General features: G+C 53.7%; 1 protein-coding gene across 2 annotated transcripts in view; it reads left to right on the forward strand.

Moving 5' to 3' along the window:
* Positions 1 to 7,303: 7,303 nt before the first annotated feature.
* The window catches only part of TSPAN18 (tetraspanin 18), a 182,507-nt gene continuing 168,457 nt past the window's right edge, over positions 7,304 to 21,353 (forward strand). The window contains exon 1 of one of the 2 annotated variants that reach the window (XM_035012614.1): positions 7,304 to 7,475. The gene's annotated coding sequence lies outside the window, so the exon portion shown is untranslated. Of the gene's footprint in view, positions 7,476 to 7,763; positions 7,803 to 21,353 lie in introns of those variants that run through there. The other variant, XM_035012615.1, reaches the window with a different exon arrangement.

Genomic DNA, 21,353 nt, shown 5'->3' on the forward strand with positions numbered 1-21,353 from the left:
GGTCTTGAGGGTCAGTTCACATATTGGCACATGAACTAGCTGTTCCCATTAAATGAGTCAGTCACGATGCGAACATTCATTTGAGTAAGTGAATCAGCCTCACTCTGGAAAAAAAAAAGAGATGCCACTAAGCAGACACAAGCATGGACGTATCCCCCTCCTCTCTCTCTCCCACGCACACACTGACATACGTCATGACATTTACACGTCTATACACGCATGCAGGCATGTGCACACGCAAGTATAGACACACACATGCTCACATACAAGCACCGACATGTTCCTCACCTGTACACACACTCACGCACTCAAGCAGAGGACTAGCCAATCAGCATGGTTCCTTCCACCGTCAAGGCCCCGTGAGCTCCACGAGGGGAACTGAGATCCTCGTGCAGGGAAGAGAGCGGGATTTTCTTCTCGCAAGTGTAAGTTCCCATTTAGCAGAGCGGGGAGCGGACGTAAGAGGATCATATCTTTTGGGGGAACACGATTCAAGCCTTAACAGAGGGAGAAGGAGGGGAGGAAGGGGGTGGGAGGGAGGGAGAGGAGAGGAGGTTGGAGGCAGTGAGGGAGAAGTAGCCCCATCACTGTGGCAGCCAGGCACAGATCTGTCCTCGAGCCGAGCTGGGACACAGCCGGGCACGGATCCAGGTTCCTCAGCTCTGCTCTCTGCTGCTGACGGGTGCCCCAGAATGGACATCGAAATCAATGACCAGGAGGGGGACTGGCCTTCCTGTCGCCATGCCCAGCACACATCCCAGTGGCCTGAGGTGACTCCCTGTGGGGTCACTTAGCTCCAGAACAGACAGCCCTTCCTGCTTGGAGGGAACCCATTGCCCAGTCTCAAAAGTCACAGCCACGAGCCAGAGCAGTGCACCTGGGACCTTTCTAGCTCTGCTCTTGTACTGCGCAGTGAGTCACTCCACCCGTCTGAACCTCACTTCTCCTCTTGGCTCATCTGTAGAATGGGCATGATACTAATAATCTCTGGGTGATTTGGACAAACAGAGAGATAATGGACATGAAGTCGAGTGAGTCAGGATACAGAATCGTGGGCTCTGGAATATGACTGCCTGGGTTCAGATTCCAGCTCTGCACTCCCCTGCTGAGCAATCGAGGACAGGTAACAATCTTCCCGAGCCTCAGTTTTCTCCTCCGTAAATGGGGACAATAATGGGCACTTCTTCCTAGGATTGTTGGGAGGAATTAATACAGGTATAGTGGCGAGCAAAGTGCTGGGGATTTAGTAAGAGCTCAGAAAAGTTCTTGGCTGGTGGTCTTTGTAGCATTGTCTCCCCCAAAGCACACTGTAGGCTCTCAAAACTTCATGTACCCATGACACTTGGTCTGCAAGGAAAATAGGTACAACAGTCTTCCAGATTTGCCTTGTGCCCTCTGTGAGCACTTTCCATGTGTTAGCTCGATCAACCTTCCCACTCCCCTAGAGGCTGATACTATCTCCATTTTGCAGAGGCCGAACCTGAGCCTCAACGAGGCTAAGTGACTTGCCCAGGGTCTGTCTCAGCGGGCTGAGATTTCAGCCCAGGGCTCCTCTGTCCCAGAGTCCAAGAGCCGCGACATTCCAGCACTGCAAAGAAGCTGATCTTAGTTCCACTTTTACTTCCTTGGCTGGATTTAACAACCCTAGACGAGGTGTCCACTGCTCACGGGCAGATGAGCCCTTGGCCATGGACCCACCTCTAGGGTCTTCTAGGGCAACTCCTGGATGTAATTTGCCTTCCCGTTCCTCCTCTTTGGGAGTTGTTGGCATGGGAACGCAGAAAGATGTACACAACAGGCTCTGGGTTGGGGAAGAGAGATGCAGGCACTCAGATCTCACGGAGGGGGAGAAGGTATCCTCGAGCAACTGAAGCTTGGAGCGCAGAAAATGAGGCAAGACATTTGGTCAGAAGAAAGCTGATTTGGGAAGCAGGACTCAAATCCCCTAAACTCCAAAGTCAAGTTGCTGGCAGATCTTGGATAAGTGGCCCCAGCCCAACCCCAGTTTAACCTCAGCATTTTCATCTGTAAAATGGGAGAACTGTTGCATAAGAGGAGTCTTAAATTTAAAAATCTGCCAGTCGTATTGACTGTTTCCCCCATCCATCATCCAGTTAAGGACAGGGACCACACACATTCCTTCTTCTGACTCCGGCTTGGGTGTCCAGGTGTGGAGCGAGTTCACAAATATGGTACCTTCATGAATATTTATTGCATGACTGACTTGTACCCGGGGGACCCTAGTTCCAAACTTGTCATCTCAGCATTCTACATGGATGATAAAGGTGATTAAGAAAAAAAAAAAAGACGAAGAAGCTACATTTGTTACGTGCTTTCTGTTTATCAAAGCCCCTTTGCAGATGTCTTTTCCTTTGATGTTCACAACCGCCTCCTTGGGTAGGTGCTCTCATCCCATTTGTGAAGAGGAAGAAGAGAGAGGCTCAGAGGAGTCAGGTCACTTGGCCAAGGCCAACAGCTGGAAAGTTCAATGCCAGGGTGGCCCCAAGTCTTTTAACCTCCCCCTGCCCACTGCTCTCTCCTGCTCTCACGAAAGTGAAAAGAGAAAGGTTTGAACTTGCTTTCTTTATTGCTAGATGAACTTGGGTGGGTCTCTGAGTTCTGTCTCTGTAAATAGGATCCCTAGTCACCCCTACCTAATGGAGTTGTTAGAAGGCTCAAGTGAGCCTGTGTTCTAAAGGTCTCATCACAGCGCCTGGCATGGTACGCGTTCCTTATGTTAAAGATTAAGAGTCTAAAGCACAGAGAGGCAAAGTGCCTTGCCCGAAGCCACAGAGCTGATGAATAAAGGAACCAGGCTTTGGACTTGGGTTTATCTGCCCTTACAACCTGAGCTTCTACCCTAGAAAGCACTCCCTGATGGCAGTTATTAGTATTGTATTATTACTAGCAGTTAATTAAAACAATGAAGGCGGATGATGATGGTCCAACAGTCTCCCTATCTCGTAGGATCTATTCCAGGGAGCTGCTTTCCGGAAAGCCTCTACAAAGCACCCAGGAAACTCTACCCCAGGGCCCCTCCCAGGATAGCCATCCAGAATCTACCTCTTTTCCTACAGAGGCTGTGGGGGAGGGTGGGAGCACCACCCCTTTCTTCCAGCTCCCAGCCAGCAGCATTCCTGGAGCTGAAGGAGGACCTTGGCAGGCAAGCCCTTGGCCCTGGTGCTGAGGACACTCAGAGAGGCTGGCCATGGCCTGTGGGCAGCTGGGTGGAGGGATACCAAGAGGGAAAGCAGGAGGGTCCCTGAAACTTGTCCAGGCCCTACAGTCTTCAAACTGCCAAAGGATGTTCCTAGGATTTTCAAATTTATTCTATGAAAATCATCACAAAAATAAACAGATTCAATCACACTCAGTTGTACATTTAATGAACTGTCACTTTGGGGGAAATGATTGCAAATTACACATAAAAAGAAACAATTTAGGAAAAAAAAAAAAAACCAGGGAGGCAATGATTAAATATTTAATATGCAAGCTGCCTTGGAAAAGCTAGGTTGTAAGGTCAAGACACCTCCTGGGGAAAGGACCTGGCCCTTCTAGCATCCTCCATTCGTCCATTCACACATGAGTTTGCCCTTTGCTGAGCACTTACTATGTGCCAGGGGCTGGGCTGAGAGCTTTCCCTGAGAAGCTCACAGCCACCCAGTGCCAGAGGTGTGGTTCCAGTTCCCATTTAAACCTACGTCAGCTGAGGCTCAGAGAGTGTAAGTGGCTGGCCCAAGGGGGCACAGTTAGCAGGTGGCATCCAATGTTCCTCTGAGTGCAGACTCTAGAAAGTCCTAGAGACCCAGACATGAACAAGGCAGGGTCCCTGTCTAATCAGCCCTAAATTTACAAAGGTTAGGAGCAAGAAAAGGTCATCACTTCTAGTGACTTCAAATTCTTTATAAGTGAAGGACACACTTTCTCATGTAAGACACCGTCGTACAAAACAGAGAAAAAGGAAAGCTGCAAGGGCGCCTCGCCCTCTGTCCCCCAGTCCTTAGGCACCTGGGGACGGGACTGCTGGCCCAACTCGAGACCCACGGATAGCACCCAAATGTGTCACTTTACAGATGGGAACACGGAGGCCTAAGAAAGGAAGGAATTGTCAAGATAGCCAGGACTGGAACCTGGGCCCGTGGACCCCTGGTTTGGGGCTCTTTGCTCTGCGTTAGGGTCCCCATGGTGCCAGCGTGTGGATGCTCACTTCCGGTGTCCTTTGTCCAGTGACATGGGCTGCCCAACACTGGCCACACTCCAGTGAGTTTGGGGTTTTCAGACCATTTCATCGTTTTTTTCCAGCTGTCAGAGAAAAGTGAAGTCTAAGAGCCCCTTGGAGGAGAGGTGAGTATTTTCAAAAGAACTGTTTCTACTAGAACCCCAAACACAGGAGAAGTCGAAAGGGCCTCAGTTTGATGCCCAGCTCTCCAACCATGACTAGGATCTAGTCCATGCTGCTTTCTCAGTTTCCCCTCTATAAAATGAAGTGGTTGGATTACAGTGGATTCTCTACAAGGCTCCTTCCAGGATGGGTAAATGGGGAATCTGGAATCTTCTGGGCTGGGCCACCTCTGGATTTCGGACGACCTAGACTGCAGTTGGTCAACAGTGGCCCTAACACCCCGTTCCCTCCCTCCTGAGGAGTGCTGACCCTCCTCGGTGCCCCCCTCAATGTTCTCTCCCTTTCCAAGCCTCCCCTTCCCCTCCCCCCCTCCCGGGTGAAACCCTCTCTTTCTCAATTTCCTGATAAGCCATGACCCGGTGCCTTTCTTGCTTTTATCGAAGAATAGTAAATGGGATTCCAGAGACCATTTGTCCAAGCCTCCTGCATATGGTGGAGACACTGAGTCCAGAGAAAGGAGCGACTGCCCCAGGGTCACCCTGTGAGGAGGAGGCCCGCTTTCTGCCACCAGGATCACCTTCTCCTACCCAGGACTAAGCTCTTGGGGTCCTTAACTTTGGCCAACAAGTACTTAGAATTGCCTTTCCTGGGGCATCAGAGGTCTTCAAGGAGATTCCATGGGCCTTCAGTCTCCCTGCCGGCCTGGCGGCCTGGCCTGCGGAGCTGGAGGTGGGGGCGTCCCTTTCTGTTCTCTTTCAACCCTTTTGATCACAACTTGGAGTCTCAGTTTGTTGCTAATGTGTCTTTAACACCTTTCTAGCCCTTGTTAATCTCCCTTTACAAGAGAGTGGGGCCTTGGGCTCAGCACCTTCCTTAGGCAGCTGTATTTTGCTGGAAAATTTTTTTTTATTGTGGTTAAATATACATTGTTAGAATTTAATAACACTTTTATTTTCATTGTATTTATTTTTATGGGACCTTCTGTTTATAGTAATGTGATGCTGGTTTTCCATTTATGGGAATGATATAACATTTCTTTGTAAAAACAAGTAAAAAAAATAACAAAACAAGAGTTGATTTAAAGAAAGCTATTAAGCAAACAGCCTTATCTGGTGCACGGATTCTTGACGGAAGCAGGAGAACGGCTGAGGTCTGGGAAACTCTGACTTGGAGCTGGGGCTGACCTCCCAGCTGGGCGGCTTAGTGGTCGAACTGGCCTGCTCTGCCTTCCCCTCCCGGTGCTTCCCTCCCCCACTCCCCCTGCCGGCCTCTGCCAATCCCCTAGACCCTCAGAAACTCCATCTATTGCTCCTGCTGTCTCTGGCCTCCACCTCCCAGGCCCCAGCACCCTCACTAGAGGCTGAACCTTTTCCCTCTTTAAATTTATGTGGCGCCTCCGTCCAAGGAGGCCCACACAGACTGCCTCTTCCAACAGCATTCCATAAACGCAGAGCCTGTGGGGTTTTTCAGCGCAAAGGGTCAGCCTCCCCCAACTCTGTTTTGGCAGCGGAAGGGGTGACCCTGGAGGCTGAATCCGTTTAGCGTTTTGCTTGTCCTTGTTTTACAGAAATTGCGTTATCAGAGATTTTCTTCCCTTGAGTTAAGCATTGCTCACTCGGGGTCCATTTGAAAGGCGGACCACGTTTATTTCCCCCAGTCACACCTCTTCAATTTACCCATTCTCAATTTACCCTAGGACTCAGTGAATGGGTTGAAAGGACCAGACATCCTCAAAGTCCTTAGAGGGGTGTATCCTTTTCCTGGAATGTGGGTAAGGAAAGGCAGCGATTTCCTGCCCCTGGAAACTGCCCTGGGGCCCGATATTACCATCCCTTATACCCAAGACTGGAATAGGTTCAAAGCCTATCAGTCACTCACTCTTTAGTGAGAATCAGCTGACCAAGGGGCCCCTTGCAGAGCTCCGGCCTGCGTGAATCTCCAGGGCCATCAGGCATTGCCCCGGGGAAGCTTCAGAGCAGGGGCCCCAAAAAAGAGCTCCCTAGGGACGAGGAGTGGGCATCCAGAACCCCTCTCATCTGGGGGGTTACCAAGCACTTTCACTTGGGCTGTCCCCTTCGATCTGCTTGCTTGCTCATTTCGTCTGCAGCAGGAAGTTCAGAGGTTAAGTGTCTCAGTGAAGTCCTGTGTCAGGGGCTGGGGAGGGGGTGTGTGGCTGTGGCAGCGGAACAAATGAAAAGATAGGTCCTGAGATTGGAGACACAGCGCGGGCCTCTCGCAATCAACTCATTTGCATCAGGTCTGGGGTCAGCCCCGCCCCCTCCTCACCGGCGTCCTCGGCCTCTATTATCCGCAGCCCGCCGAAGCAGCCCTGGGCAGGGTGAATCCCTCCGGCTTTCAACAGGTACTCCCAGGGCAGCAGGAGGCCCAGGAGAAGCCGCGGGGTCCGGATGGACGGTCATCCGCCCTCCAACCCTGCAGTCGGTTATGGGGGGCCAGCGTGAAAGTTTCCCCGGAATAAATACTCCGGGTCTAGCATGCCACTCTCCCCACTTCCCCAGCGGATCTCCCGAATTCAGACGAAGCGAGGGCCCGGGCAGCAGGGCGGGAAGGCGGGCAGGGGGTGAAGGACGGGAGCAGGGCAGAGGGTGGCCCCAGGGCCCCGCAGCGAGGCCTGGATGCCGCACCGCAGGCCGAGCCCGAGGCAGGGAGGAGGCGAGGGGCAGCCCGCCGGAGGAGACGTGCCTTCTCGGCGGCCGCCACGACAGCGGTGGCGGCGGCGACTGGAGCCTGGCGGGGAGGAGGTTTGGGGAGGGGAGGGAGCGCGGGGGAGAGGGAGGGACGGAGCGGTGGCTGGGAGGTGGGGCCGGCGGGCGGGCGGGCGCGCGGCTGCAGCTGCCGCCGGCGTCTCGGGGGCTCCAGGCTGCGGGGCGGACGCAGCGCCAAGCGATCCACAGCGGAGCCGCGCGAGGCCGCCCGAGCCCCGGCCCCGAGCCCCGAGCCAGCGCCGCCGCAGCCTCGCGCCAGCCGGTCCGCGGACACGCCGCCGCCGCCGCCGCCACCGGGAAGGCAGCCGGCGCCGAGCAAGTTGCGAGCGCGCCTCTCCGCCCGGGGAAAGTTTCCCCCGCGGCCGCCGGCGGGAGTTGGCGCGGGGTCCGGCTGCTGCTGCTGGAAGGTAGGGGGGTCCGCACCTCCGCGCCCTCCGTGCGCCCCGCGGCTGCGTCCCCGGGGACTTGGAGACCCCTGGCGCGCTCCCCCCACCCCCCCCCCGGCGACTGTTGGGCACGGTCGGGGGTGGGGATGGAACGGGGGAGGGATCCCAGAACGGTCCCGGGGAAGCCCAGAAACCAAGTTCTACTTAAACTAGCCTGGGGAGGGGGCAGGGGAGAAGTGCTCGCCCCGATCCCCGCCCCGGATCCCTGCTCCGAATCCGCGGGCTAGAAGCTCCCCCCCCCCCCCCCAGACAGGTGCAGTCCCAGTCGGCGCTGGGCGCTCTGGATGGGTGAGTGGGGGGCGTCGGGAGGATGGCGGGGGGTAGCAGGTGTGGTTAACAAGGTTGGGGTCTCAGCGGGGGCTGCGCCCCGAGGGCGGGGGTGCGCACCAGGCCACTCTGTAGGAGGTCAGGTAGGGACTAGGGATTAGGAGCGAGGATCCGGGCCGGCAGGATTGTTGGGCCCAGCCAGGGCACCGAGGGCGGGCCGCCTTTGGGGTCCCAGCAGCCGGGCGGGGCGGGTGGGGCAGGGGCGCCACGCTTTCCTCCCGGGTCCCCCTTATCCCGTACGCGGTGTGCGCGGTTTGGGGAAGCGAAGCGGAGACTCCGTGGGTGCTCGGTGGATCCGAGCCTCTCTGGCACGTCCAGATTTAGGGTGTATAATAGGAGTCCTCTGGGAGGGTTGCTTGGCTCGGGTGGGCTCGCGCCAGCTTTGGATCCCCGCTAGATTGAGGTGAGTTGGCCCCCGCCAGGGGGAGCCCTTCCCCGGCCCTTTCACCCACAGGAAGGCGAGTCCTGGTTCCTGCGAGACCATTGCACCGAAATCCAGGACCTACAACCACAGACCCTCCAACACGCGCGGGGCTCCCACGCGGAGGAGCACCCCCCGGCCCCGTCCGACGGCGGGGGAGAGGTCCGAGCGTGAAGCTGGGGTGCACCGTGTGCAGGAAAGCTTGGTAGTCAGGAGGTGGCTTTTCTTGGGGAACAGGCAAGGTGCATGGGTGAATAAAAAATTCACCCCCAGAAAAACAACAACGAGAGAAACTTTAATAGCGAATTGGTGTAGAGAAAGGGGATGAGAGGATCAACTTGTCGAGGTTTCTTTGGGGTCTGCAGCCCAAATTGCTGAATGCACCCTTCTTGTAAAAGTTGTACCTTTGTTTCCTGGATGTGGCCAGATGGTGTGGGCTGGATGACGGTTTGGGGGTACCCCTCTTATCCATCCTCTCTCTGGGCACAGTAAGCTGGCAGGCACAGGACCCGGGTCATGAGGGCCCCTTAAGGATTTCAGCAGTCCGTGCTGAAGTGGTGGATTTCTCAGACGGGGACAAGGGTCCCTCCACTCTTGGGTTTGGGTCTACAGGCCACGTTCATCAGGTCATTTCACAGCTGTTAGTGGACACCTGTGGTGTGTCCCGTTTTCTGACCTCAGGGCCCCCGTGAGTGGATCCTGTGTATCTGTGTCGCGGCCTTGGGAAGCAGGACTGCTGCGGGCATCTCTGAAGAGCCTTAGCTTTGTCCTGTTAGGGGCTGCTCGACATTGAACGCGGACTGAAGTGCGTCCTCTTTCTCTTTAATTCCCTCCCTCCTCCCTGCACCCCAAGAGAGGACAAATGAGCAAATCAAAGACTGGGCAGTGGCCTTATAGTGGCCGTGGGAAGTTTTCATGTGTCTCTTGGCTAGCAATGTGTGCTCACTGGACAGCCCCTCCCCCTCCCGTGTCCCCAGAGTCCCCTGCAAAGGTGATGGAAATGGGGGCAGTCCCAGAAAGAGAGTTAGTTGAGGCTCTGGCTTTCCATACAGCCCACCACGTTTTTGCTGGATGTTACCAAAATGCTGTAGGGCCGAGGTGCCATAAAGAAAGATCAGCATGATTTTTATTTTGAACAGAAGGGGTGGGGGGAGGAGACAGAGGAAAGGGTGGAGAGGCCCGATGGATGTCTCTGGATATGTCTTCAAGACATTCCACGGGGCCCGAAAACAAAAGGAGTTTTGGGTCGTGTTTTGTTTTTAGTGGCTCTTATTTCTCTGCAGGGGAAAGCCTGCCAGGCACAGCCCTGCCCCTGGGACCTGGGTGTGAGCACGGGTCCCCTGAGGGCCGGCAGCTCCTGTGTACCCCTTCTTTCTGTCCCCCATCCACGGCCCACCCCACCTGCCCTAAGGAGAGGAGGGAACTGAGACCCCAGGGCCGCTGGTGCTTGCGTTTGGGTAGCATATCACGTGTGGACCCGGTGTAAACTCCAAGATCTCTGATTCAGCAAAATTTCAAGTCTTGGAAATTCAGTCTCCTTATCTCCCTGTCCCTAAATCCATTCCAACACTGGCCCTCAGGACATCTTTACCCAACCCCAGGGCTGAAATGGCAGTCTACCGGGGCACTTTCCAGAAGCAGAAGTTCCTCTGGAGTTAGAGTTAGGATACTTTGGGTCATCTACGAAGTATTCCCTCCTCCTTTAAAAAATTCCACGTCAGCCTAGAAAGAGCTACCAAGTTACTGGATGAGGTTTTAGTGGTGTGGGGGTGGGCTGGAACACAGGGTGCTGGGCGAGACAGGAGGGGAAGGGGTGTTGAGGCAAGGAATTATGGCAGGGATTTGTGGGAGGGGTTAAGGAGGGGAAGAAACAGCAAGGTTTGGGGGCTGCTTTGAAATCTACCTTTTCTGTAGATTTTCTGTAGATCTCCTACAGATCAGCAGTGCGGTTTTGGGCGAGTCACTTTCGGCCTTGAATCTGCTTCCCCAGTCTGTAAACTGAACGTGTTGGCCCAGGAGATCTGGCTGGGCTTGCAGCTTAAAGGCAGGAGGGTATAACCTCTTAGGGAAGCAGGCAGCCCTTGCTCTGCCTTGAGTCCAGTGGAGAGCACCTCTCCCGCTGTCTTGCCCCACCCTGCCCCACCCCTGCACAACAAAATGAGCCAGGTTTCTGTCCCCCATCGGACCGCTGTTTTGGACAGAGAAGGTAATGTCGGTGACCAGTGCTTGCGTGTCTAGCCCTCACTCCCCTTCCCTGAGGAGAGCACATGTTGGTGGCTGGGCCGCCCCTCTGAGGGACCCCTCTTTCCAGAGGGCTGCTCTTCTGGCCTATTTCATCAGTGGAGAGAAGGAAAATCAGGAACATTTGTTCGTGCTCAGCTGGTACACCGCAGAGGGAGGGGGGCCTTGGAAACCAGCACTTTGGTCCCCCGGAGCAGATGATGGGTTGATCGGGTATTTCTGCAACCTGATGCCATGGAGCAAACCTGGCAGCTTGGATTCCTCCTGCTGCACGGGCTGGCACCTTGGACCTGAATCAGCACTTGGATCCCGCAGCGGGGGGTGGTAGGGTGGGGGGGATGGGTGTGTGTGCAGAGAAGGAAACTCTTTTTGAAAAGAAAGGGTGAGATGATGAGCCCCAGTGTTTGCAGCTAGCAAAGTAGGTCTTTCATGTCAGCACTGATTATCTTAAGGTCCAAACCTTGTCCGTTGTCTGCACCCAAGACTGCTGTTTTAATTAACGAATTGAGCAACTTGGAGATGAGCATAAGCATGTTCACTGGTCCTGTGCGCGCATGCGTGGACCGAGAGGCAACAGGGGGTGTGGGAAGGTCCCTGAACCCTGAGTAAGGAGACTTGTGTTTGAGCCCTGATTCTCTTGCAAATGGAGCTTTGTGACCTCAGGGAGTCACTGCCCCTCTCTGAGCCTGTTTTGCTGTTTCTTTAGCAGCAATATTGTGTGGTGGTTAGGCTTCCCCGGGTTTGAATGTCGGTATTCTCCTACAGATTGGCTGTGTGACCTTAGGCCATTCAGCCTCTCGTGCCTCAGTTTCCTGATCTGCAAAACGGGACGAATCATACCTCATCAGATTTTTTGTGAATTGTCAATGAGATAGAACATGTGGAACACTTAGGACAGTGCCCTGCATGCGGTAGATGCTCAGCAAATGTTCTCTCTCATCACGGTCATTACGTGAAATGGGAGGGGTCAATTTTGATTCTTTCCAGCTCTGATATACTGGGGCTTGGCGCGCGCGTGTGTGTGTGTGTGTGTGTGTGTGTGTGTGTGAGGGCGGGGAAGAGTCTGCTTTGAGAATGGAAGACACGAGTGAATAAAATAAATTGCTTTTTTCCCCCTTCCTTTCCCTCCCTCACTGAGGGACGCCCGAGTTAAAACCTTGTGAGTATTCGCATGATAGCCCCATCCCCATGGCAGGAAGCCCAGTGTGACGTCACTGAAAATATCCCGGCTTCTGGCACTTGAGGGATGATATTTCCTCCCCTAGTGTTTGCCCATCCTCTCCCTTCCATCCTTTGTTTCCCGCCCTGAACCATAGTATGAAGACCATATGTGCAGATAATGAGTTTAAGCTGATAAACAATTCCCAGAGTCACCCAAATAAAAGGCTGTCTTGCTAGAAAACACTTGTGACTTTAAAATAAATAACCTGACTTCTCTGCTCTGTTGCATTACATTGGACCGGCCCTGCTTCCCTCTTTGTCTTCTGCCCCTTGGTCTGCTGCGGACACATGGGCCAGGCCAGTGTGTGTTCTGGGCTTTATGGGCCCCCAGCTGGGGGCAGCCTCCTCCCGCTGCCCCTCTGCCTCACCCCCTCCAGCAAGGCTGGTGCCCTGAGCCCTCCCAGGGATGATCTTCGTGGTGGGTCACGTTGTGGGCATGCTCACCATCGACCAGCATCTAGATAGCGCTTCATCCCATCTGCACCCACCAGGCTGGTTCAGATCTTGTCCCCATTTTACAGATGTTAAAGTGAGGCTCCAAAAAATCAAGCAAGAAAGTGGTTGTACTGGGATTTGAACCTAGGTCAATCTGTTTGCCCATCCGGGGCTCTAAACCCCTGTGTGATATTTCCTCCTCATGTATTATATCAGACAGAACCTCCTGTGAGCCCCAAAGCCCCAGGAATGATAGCTTTGAGATTCCGTCAGGCCCTGTCCTCCCTGCTTTTGCTCGGCTTCCAGGCTCAGTGCCTGAAGAGACTCCTTCTTTTCTCCTGCATCGATTTCTCAGCCATCCGAGGGACACTGAGGGGGAGGAGTTTTGGGGGCCAAGGCTCCTTCCAGGAGCGAAATGACCTTACTGAGCAACAACAGGTTGTTAGCGGAAGAGGATGCATGTCGGAGTCAGAGATGAATTTGAACACTGTTTTTGCCACCCACTGGCTTTATGGCCTTGGTTTCCCTATCTGTGAAAAGCAGAAGAATAGCCACAATGTAGCAATGACAGCGTTCAGCTAAGTATCAGCTGCCACCGCAGAGGACTCCAGACTCCCAGTGGCTTCACACCGCGAGTGTAATTCCTGCTCACACGACTGGTCTGGGGTGGATCTCTGCTCCACAGGGTTACTCAGGGACCCAGGCGGATGGTGACTTCACCGTCTCCGTGGCTGCACCTTCTGGAATATATGGCATCCCTAGTTACAGCCGAGGGGCAGAGAGAGGTGGGAAAGGCACTCTGACACCCAGCTGCCTCAGCCAGAAGGTGACCCCCATCACACCAGCTCCAGTGCATTGGTCAGAACTGTCACGTGGCCCCCAGCCAGCTGCGAGGGAGGCTGGGAATGCCAGGAAGTGCATGAAGATTTGCTGAGCACTAACTCTGCATTTACATTTCCCAAAGAGAGTACTTTGAGGATTAATTGAGATGATGCATTTAAAGCTTCTAGCATAGACCTAGTATGTAGTCAGCCCATAAAACATGGACACTTCCGTTCCCTAAGAATCCATGGTATGCTTTGCTCTTTATAGATTTCAGACTGTACATGGAAGTGATCACAGGGCAGATCGTATAGTGTCCATAATACACTGGAGGGAGCTTGCACACAGAGGAGCCAAGGGACTTACAAGTGAGGACACAGCAAGGTCACTTCTAAGCTGGGCCGTTGACCTTCATTCAGCCCAGCGCTCCCATGGCCTCCTTTGGCTTACTGAAATTTACTGCCCTGTGAACTTCCAGGATCTTCCAGAACCTACCTCTGATATCTCCTCCTCCCATTGCTAATGGCATGGAAGGGAGACTGCAGGACCTATCTGGATGCTGAGGGAGAAGGGTAGGGGCATGAGGTGAGAGAAACCATAGTTGTAGGTATTCACAGTCAAATCTGTGGGCATTTGCTGCCCCCCCCAACTGCTTTGGGAGTTACTTTGGAGTTCTTAAGCTTTGGAGCGTGCCCCCCCCCCCCCATGACATACAGAGTTACCTGTGGTTCCTGTTCCATCTGTGCAGCTCCATGCTGGCCCTTTTGCTCCTTGTGGGATTGGGCAGGGAACAAGAAGGAGGGCCTCCAGCCCTGATTTTCTGCCGGCAGGAAGATGGTCAGACCCAGGTTGGAATCCTGACCCTTCCACTTAGTGCTCGTTCATTTTTCTGAGCCTCAGTTTTCTTGTCTGCAAAATGGGGAGCGTACGGGAAGCCGTAAGGCTAGTCAAGCCCTGGTGCTTAGTAGGTGTCAACATGTTTGCATATCTCTTGTCTGCCACTTGAGTAAGAAGGAAGAGATGCCTTTGCAAAGCATCAGCACCCGAGGAGAGGCTAGAAGTGGGCCTAGCACCCCGGCCTGTAACTCTTACCTCTTGGATGTGGCCTGGTACTCCAGGCCACCCGCCCCGCCCCCGCCATGGCCTCAGCCTCTGCTCTCCTGTTGAACTAACATGGCTTCCATTGGAAATGGGAGAAGAATTTGAAGCTCTGGCCCTTGGATCCGGGCCTGTCTTTTGGAGTCTAATTACCACATGGGTGCGGGGCTCGGGGTGCTGCGGAGCACCCCCTCCCATGTTGCTGCCTGTCTGGCAGCGCTCTCCCTGGCAGGTCTGCTCCCTCTGGCAGTGCGCCTCAGCCTCCTGGGGGATGAGCACCCCCCCCACCCCCGCCACCTGGTGCCTGACATTTCAGGCCCCCGCCAGCAGAGCAGGCCCGGGCGCTCCTCTGCTGAGGCTTTTAGCCTGTAGGGGAATGAAGCACTTCTCCAGCCAAAACATAAACACCTCCAGAATAATGGGGATTAACTGTCCCCCTTAAAGGAATAGCCGGTGGGCTGGACACCGGAGTGGAAGGGTCTTTGGTTAGGAAGAGAGTGGTTCCTCCAGACAGGATTTTGAGGGGGGCCCCCCCGGGCATAGTGGATGCCTGCACCTGGGGCTGAGGAGAGTGAGCTTCTGCCAAAGCTGCCACCAAGATGCTAGGGAGGTAGGCTGTCTCCTGCCTCTCTGAGAAGCACTGGCGGGCGTGCAGGCCACTGAGGCCCGGGAGATGGGCATCGCGGGGCCCCTCAAACACCCCTCATCCACTCCTGCCCCCTGACCTCACTTGGCAGCCTCTGCCACCTGAAACGCTTGGAGTAGGGCCGGAGCAGCTCGAAAGCCCTAGAGGTGGCTGGTTTCCCAGGGCTGCTGTGACAAGGGGCCACAGTTGGGAGCTGGAAGCAACAGGCATGTCTTTGCTCCCAGTTCGGGAGACTAAAAGCCTGGAATTAAGGTATTGGCAGGGCTCTATGAGGGGGTCCTTCCTTGTTCCTCCTTAGCTTCTGGTGGCTGTTGGCAATCCTTGGTGTCCCTTGGCTCATGGACAGGACCTAGTGTCTGCTCCTTTCATCACATGGTGTTCCCCTGTGTCCGTCTTTGCTCTCCTTATGAGGACACCAGTCCTACTGGATTAGGGCCGAAAGACCTCATCCTAACTTGATTATATGTGGAAAGACCCCATTTCCGAATAGGGACACATTTGCAGGTACCAGGGGTTAGGACTTCCACGTATCTTTTTGGGGGTACACCATCCAACCCATAATAAGTGGGTACTAGGATTGCCCCATTTTACACCCAAGAGGTCAAAGAATTGGCCCAGGTTCCTATGTCTATACCCCTGGCAGGTGATTGGTAAATCGGTCTTGGTACATTTGCGTTTTCTGAGCAATAAGGTGGGGATTTATAGCCACCTTCTAGCCCAGCGAGGAGCAGAGAGGAGGTAAATGTTTGCATTAAAGCACACTTAGTCCGCAGCTAAGCACCTGTCAGATGCTGCTGTCCGGACAGGTGGGGTGTCCGGTCTGGATTCAAGGAACATGGACATATGTGAATTGTAACCAGTTGCAGGTAGGATGTTTTCTAGAAATAACGATTTGAAATGACTGAATGAAAGGCGCCAGCGACGTTCTTCCAACCCACCTTTCTGGAGTCTTGTCTGTCTTTTCCATGTTCTCCTACGTTAAGAATAGCCTATTGAGACGAATCGTCCGTGCTTGCTATTTATCCTGGGTTCTGTTACGCGCCAGAAGTCGCTGTGACTTTGGCAAGTTGGGCTCTTCTCCCCAGGGGCAACGTCTGGGCCTCTCTGCTTGAGGAGGGGGCTTAGGGGGCCTGAGCAGACAGCTCTGGGCTCCAGAGCCCATCCCAGAGGAGCCCCAGAGGGTTTGGGGGTTCCGCTGATGCGGTTGAGGGTTCAGATACGCAGCCTGGCCCCCATGCAGTGAAGGCAGAGGAGACAACATGCAATCAGAGGTTGGGGGTCCAGCTTCTGAACATAAGGGCCTGGGTTCAAATCCTGATTCAGTCACGTACCATGGCCTTTGTTTGGCCTTTGACAAATTACTTAACTTTTCTGTGCCACCATTTCACCTTCCAGAATTTTATGAAGATTAAAATACACAAATGTATCTCTGAGGATTGAATGTGACACTTCAAAAGGATTCAGTGAATGCTAGAATTATTATAGATATTCTATTGTCTGTTTCCATCCATGGAATAAAGGCGGAGACCCCACAGGGTGTAGCTCGTTGCCTGGGGTTGAATCAATGCTTATGTACATGCTGAATGAATGAGTGAATGAGGGGATTCTTCGTCCCAGCATCTTTGTGATCACACCATTCCTTGCTATGCACTGAGGCCTCTATCCGTATGCCCCTCGTCTGTGGGGGCTCCAAAGATATGACAGGAACAAACCCAGCAGGGAGCCTTGGGTGCCATGGAAAGCTCAGGAAAGCCACTTATGTCTGGGAGCAGGGGCAGCACGGGCCTCCTCATGGAGTCAAGCACAAGTTGAAGCTTGGAGAAGGGGAGATGGGGAGACGCCGGGGAAGGGAAGCCTGGAAGGTTGTGGTCGCCTCAGGACGTGGCCACATTTACGGTATCAAGTGTTCCCATGGCAATCAGAGACACTGCCCCACTGTCCCCCCACCCACCAGACCAGGTTTTGGGTTTTTTTTTAGGTAAACTCTACGTCCAACAAGGGGCTCGAACTTACGACCCTGAGATCAGGAGTCAAACGTTCTACCAACTGAGCCGGCCAGGTGCTCCTCCTCCAGGATTTTTACCTAACAGGTGCACCCCACTCGAGGCAGCCCGGATCTATGAAAGTGCCAGCTGGATCAGGGGGCCCTCATTCAATTTCCAGACAGATTGGTTCTCGGATTCCCATTGCTCCCTACTGCCTTAAAAATAAAACTCAATTTACGGAAGCTCGACTTCCACACTTTGTTAGGAAAAACATCTGTTGTGCAATGTGATCACATTGGCCACCTTGCTTGTAACCCTTCAGTGGATTCTTAATTGTGTTCAAAGGCTTTCTCACAGCCCCTGCCCCCCCCCACCCCAAGCCTGCCTCTCTGCTCCAGCCCACCTGCCTCCTTGCTTCCTTCTGTCGCCCCCACTTGCAACAGGACCCCTCTGCATGCACTGCCCCCTCCCTGTGATGCCTTTTCCTCCCTCTTTAGCTACCAGACTCCTCTTCATCCTTTGGAACCCAGCCCCTGCAACACCTCCTCCGAAAGCCCTCCTTGACTCCTGCATGGGCCAAATTCTCTTCCTGTTGCCTCGGATCGGATCGGGCCATTGTTGACTTTGTCCCTGTCATTCTTTAATGTCTGCCTCCCCCACTCTAGTGCAAGCCCCAGAGGGCAGGGGCCACCTCCCCCCACCCCCCAGACTGCGGGCACAGGCCTGGGTAGCTGGCAGGTGATCAGGAGGCACCTCTCTTCATTTTCTCCTCCGCAGGCCAGTCTTTTTCAGGTTGTTTTGGATAATGAGCACAGCTAACGTGTATCGATCGCTTGCAGTGTGCCAGGCGCTCCTCACTGATCAGGCGATCAGGTCTGATCTCATCCAATAAAATCATGGTTTACAGTCCCAGCTCTACCCCTTACTAACTCCACAGCCTTGGGCAAATTACTCAGCCCCCCTGTGCCTCATCGTCTCACCCTTAAAATGGGACTAAAAATAACACCTAATTTATTGAGCTGTTGTGAGGATTAAATCAATTGATTCATGTCAAATTTATTTTCTCCGTTTGGGAGGCTAGAAGTTCATGACCAAGGTGTTAGTTAGCTGGTTGGGTTCGTTCTGAGGTCTCTCTCCCTGGCTTTCCGACGGCTGCCTTCCTGTGTCCTCACGTGGCCTTTCCTCTGCGAGTGCGCCTCCCCAATGCCTCCCGGGTGACCAGATCTCTTAGTGTCCCGGCTCTGGTCAGATTGGATTAAGACCCACCCCACCGGTCTCATGGTAACTTCATTACCATTTTAAAGACCCTATCTCCAAATACAATCACATTCTAAGGTACTGGGGGTTAGGGCTTCAACCCATGAATTTGGGGGGAGCACAGTTTAGCCCATAACACTTTCTAATTCAGTATTATGATTGTCCCCATTTTATGGCCGAGGAAACTGGGGCACAGAGAGGTTAAGTCACTAGCCCGAGGTCACACAGCTGGTAAGCACAAGTGTAGAAATGCAAAGCCAGGCGGTGTGAGCCGCCAGCCCACTCAAGCCTTAGATGGTCTGTTTTCCGGCTGTGCTCCTCTGGGGGGCACTGGGGCCTTGCCTACTGGAGCCAGCCTGTGTCTCAACAGCCAGAGTAGGGAGGATATCAGGATCCAGGGGTCTCAGAGGTCTCTCACTTGGCCCTTTGTGCCCTTCCAGCCCTTAACCCCTTGTTCCACGGCTGCTGCCAAACCTTTGCCGGAATGGGGGCCTGTCCTCCTATTCCCAGGCTAAGAGAGAGGTCAAGGCCGTGAAGGGGTGGGAAGGAAGTGAGAGGGTCTCAGGAAAGGAGGGTGATTATCAATCCCGGGGTTTTCTCCCTCTCCCTAGTTCATTGATCTGATTTTCCAGGAGCTCTCGGAAGCTCTTTGAAGATAGTCATGTTTTACTGGTGAAAGACAGGGGAAAATCATCAGAGTCAACATATTAAGAGAGTAACAACTGGAACAAAGGTATATTCCGTGGAAACTCTCAGTCTTTTTTTTTTTTTAATTCTTATGTTAATCCCCATACATTACATCATTAGTTTTAGATGTAGTGTTCCATGATTGATTGTTTGTGCATAACACCCAGTGCTCCATGCAGAATGTGCCCTCCTCAATACCCATCACCAGGCTAACCCATCCCCCCGCCCCCCTCCCCTCTAGAACCCTCAGTTTGTTTTTCAGAGTCCATCATCTCTCATGGTTCGTCTACCCCTCCGATTTTCCCCGCTTCATTCTTCCCCTCCCGCTACCTTCTTCTTCTCCTTTTTTTTTTTCTTAACATATATTGCATTACTTGTTTCAGAGGTACAGATCTGAGATTCAACAGTCTTGCACAATTCACAGCGCTTACCAGAGCACCTACCCTCCCCAGTGTGTATCACCCAGTCACCCCATCCCTCCCACCCCACCCCCCACTCCAACAACACTGGAAACTCTCAGTCTTAACCCAGGCCCCTCCCCCGAAGACCACCGGGTCACTAGCTTCTTGCCTCTCTGGAATTGTCCGCTAGGTGAATGGGCACATGTGTGAGCACAGCACCCTTCATTACGTGTCCCCAGGGGCGTCCGTCCCGGGGGCTCTGCATCCCTCGCTGCCTTGTCTGAGCTGGGTGGCTCTTAAGGCAGACCCTGAGCACAGATTTGGGTGCAAATCACTTATGTATGAGGTTGGCCCCAGAAAGGGAAGTGGGCAGGGAGGGGAGAAGAGTCAATAAAAGATGTGCTGGGTAGCCCACTGCTGGGGGCAGCCGGGGGCCCTCCCAGCGACTGCCGGAGCGCACCCGCCATCATCCCAGCGAGTGGTCACCAACGTGTGTCTCTCATTGGTGCATGGTTCCTCCTAGGACATCCGCTTCTGGAGACGTCCAGCCTGCCTTCAGGCCAAGAGACAGAAGGGGGTGCTTGAGGAGGGGGCGCCAGAGTGAACAGGACTGTTCCCTGAGCTGTAGAGAGTCTCCAGGCTGGACCGTGGGGGTATGGGAGAGGCACGGCTCACGCGTCTGCTCTTTCCCTCGTCCCTCTGTGATGGAGGCCTTCCATCCACTGCACCATGAAGCTTTTGCCTGATTCTCCAGGGATGAACAGAAAGGGTCTTCTCACCGCCCCCCCTTTCCTGATGCCCCACCAAGTAGACAATCTATGGGGACCACCTGTTGTGGTGTGGTCAGCTGGGTCGATAGCCATCTCTTCTCCCGCATAGTTGCTTGGCCCTCTCTGGCCTCTTCCTGCCCCCGCCCCTCCCCCACTTGGTCCCCACAGATGTCATTGTGACGCTTTTCTCTCACGGGGCCCAGGGGCCCAGGGGCCCAGGTTAGGTGGGTCTGTGGAAGAGCCCTGGGCCCTATGGGAGGGAGGCCAGCAGGTCATGACATAGGGTGATTTCCACCTTCCCCCAGGGTTGGATGAGGCCATCCGTGGCAGATCAAAGGGTTTTTTGTTGTTGTTTTATTTTCTTTTCCAGCGGCTTCTTGCCGGGGAAGTGGGCTGAGGAGCCAAGGCAAAGAGAGAGACCTCTGAAGCCATTGCCTGCTCGCTTGCTCTGGGAGAGGCTGGATGAGCTGGAGGTCCCGCTTCAGAGGGGCTAGAGCTCGGGCGACAGGTGGGAGCTGCCCAGGGCTCTTCCCCCATCATGTGGCCCAGAGACCAAATGCGGACACTGGGGGCCGAGTTCAGAGCCTGATGCATTCCAGGAGACCTTGGAATGTGGTATTGCCATGAAAGGGGGGTGCAGAGTGGGGGCACCAGGAGCTCTGGACTGAAGCCCAGCCCCCTCCCCCCCAGGTGAAATGTTGTTGTCCCCCCTGTCCCCCAACTGAAGAGACAGGGAGAGCACTGTACTGGGAGTCCAGAGTCAGAGCCTGGGTCTAGTCCTGCTTTGGCTCCAACCAGCCCTCCGCCCCACCGTGGACTTCTGACATCTCATCCACATACTGGGGAGTGGGTGCTGCTTTTTTCTGGGTCTTCCTCCGACTCGACAGTCTCCTCTCAGAGTCTCCAGCGGGGAATATGACCAGAAAGCCTCAAATCCCCTGGAGAAAAGCACTCAGGAAGCCCAGGCATGGTTGTTGATGGAAGTGGGGTGTTGTTTAAATAAATTAAGAGGGAAAGAGGAAAATCCATCAGCATTATTTTCAATAGCTGGGATGATATGCATAACATTTCCTTCCTTTCATTTGATAATTTTTCCTTCTCAAAGTAGTTTGAAGAAAGAAAGTGTCTGATGCTTTGCTACACAATGAGCTCAAATAAAAATATTCTTTTGAAAAAGTGGTTGCTATGTAATCGAATTTAAATAATGGGCAATTGTTGTTTCTAAGTAGCCCACCCGCTCACAAAGGTCTGCTCAAACCTATTTGAGAGGTACATGGGTGTGCAGAGAGAAAAAAAGCTCGCTGATAGAATCTTTTTGGCAAAACAATAATAATGCTAATAATATATTTAAAGTTGTGTGCATGAGTTCACTCGGGTCTGCTGAGTTGAAATGTACGGGATTAAAATTAACCACTCTTTTGGAAGCAAGAGTTCCAAAGGCAGCCGCAGCGTCCACATGGCATTTGAATGGGGGCTGTCTGTGAGTGAGTGGAATTCTGGCTTCTGGGTCCCCTAGGTCTGAGTTCGA

This window comes from Mirounga leonina, unplaced genomic scaffold (genome assembly GCF_011800145.1).
Source record: "Mirounga leonina isolate KUSES-001 unplaced genomic scaffold, KU_Mleo_1.0 Mir_166, whole genome shotgun sequence".
Classification (NCBI taxonomy): domain Eukaryota; kingdom Metazoa; phylum Chordata; class Mammalia; order Carnivora; family Phocidae; genus Mirounga; species Mirounga leonina.